Genomic DNA, 1,934 nt, shown 5'->3' on the forward strand with positions numbered 1-1,934 from the left:
CAGGTCTACTAGCCCAGGGATGGCCCCACCCACAATGGGGTGCCCAACCCCCCCCATCACTAGTTGAGAAAATGCCTTACAGCTGGATCTCATGGAGACATTTCCTCAACTGAGGCTCCTTTCTCTGTGATAAATCCAGCTTGTGTCAAGTTGACACAAAACCAGCCAGTACAAACCACAATCAAACTATTTGCCATCCTATTAAAATAAATTTAGAAGTAGGAGTTTTCAAAAGTGAGCTCACATCAGAGACACAATGACATCATCACACAGCTGGCCACTTCCTAATCTAATCTGCTGGTTTTTGTTAACATGCTGGCTTCCTTCCCTCCAGGATACAAGATGGCCTCACACTCTTTGTCTTAATGCTACCTTAAAGGCAGAGGATGAGCCAATAGCTTTCTCCTTGTGCTTGCTTACCTCTGTGGCAATCAAGGAGAGACATCCCTGCCAGAGATCCTTTAATGGTTTACTATTCAATGGATGGTCCTCAGACATAGCACCTTTTGTCTCTGTAAACTGATCTAAATGAAAATCCCAGGCTCTAAACTATTTGGGCTCCTCCTCTAACAAGCTCTCCAGGGATGATGGGATAGTGGAGTTTGAAAAGGCATCATTTTTCTGTGTTATAACCTGAACTCAGTGACCAGGTTGTAATGCCCTGAAAATGAAAAGTATTCTTCTTCCAGTCTCTCTAAAGGAGACAAGACAGGGCAAATACAGGGGAAAGCATGTTGGGAAAGGAACTCCCAGGACTTCCACTATAGTATCAGGGGTGGGGGTATTGTAGTTTTACCTGCTGGCCCTTGTGGAGCCTATGAAAGCCAGGACTTGATACTGGCTATGTATTAGTCTGCTTTGACAAGAATGCTAGAACATTCTCCATGTGATTGTGTAAGGATGAATAGAATTTATTTTTAAAAATTATTTTATTGGATATTATTTGTATTAACATTTCAAATGTTATCTCTGCCGCCCCCCCCCCCCCATTCCCATCATCCTTCCCCCTCATCTTGTCTCCATGAAGGTGCACCCTCTCCCAATCACCCTCTCCTTGGAGCTTCTTTTGGGTATCTTCTTCAGTGGTGTAGCTGGGTCCTCAGATAGTACTATGTCTAATTTTCTGAGGAACCACAAGACTGATTTTCTGTAGGGAGCTACGCTGTACCGCACCCCAAAGATGGCGCCGACCTCTGCCTTCCGCCTTCCTGATGGCGAGCGCTCCCTGTGATAAACAACTTCTTATTTGGATGCATTTGGCTGGTATGTGGAGAGCTGCACTCTAAGATGGCGCCAGTGTCCACCCTCTCTAACTAGTAAACAACCCCAGAGCGCATGTGCCTGTACCACGTTTCTGACCAATTATGTTAAGACACCTCAGCTGGCAGACGGGCGGGGATGATAAAAGGAGAGAGCTTCCCAGGCACCGGGCTCCCTGATCCATCAAAGCATTAAGAAAGGTATCCTAAATAAACTGCTGAGAGAAGGACCTGGCCGTATTGCGTCTTTTCCTTGCGGGACGAGGTTGGATTGGGACAATTTTCAGAGTAGTTGTATCAGTTTACAACCCCACCAACAGTGGAGGAGTGTTCCTCTTTCTCCACATCCTTGCCAGCATCAGCTGTCACCTGAGTTTTTGATCTTAGCCATTCTGACTGGTGTGAGGTGGAATCTTAGGTATGTTTTGATTTGCATTTCCCTGATGACTAGGGATGTTGAACATTTCTTTAGGTGCCTCTCGGGCATACAGTAAAAAAATTTTTGTTTATGTAAGTATGTAGAAAAAAAGATGAAAGAACAATAAATTTATTTTCAATATTTCTGTTTATGTGAAAGAACTTTGCTGAAGTAACCAATAAAATTTGTTTTATATATATTCTATAAAATATGTATTATATATCATAACAGATATAAATTATATTACATATATAAAC

The sequence above is a fragment of the Micromys minutus genome, assembly GCF_963924665.1.
Source record: "Micromys minutus genome assembly, chromosome: 8".
Lineage (NCBI taxonomy): Eukaryota > Metazoa > Chordata > Mammalia > Rodentia > Muridae > Micromys > Micromys minutus.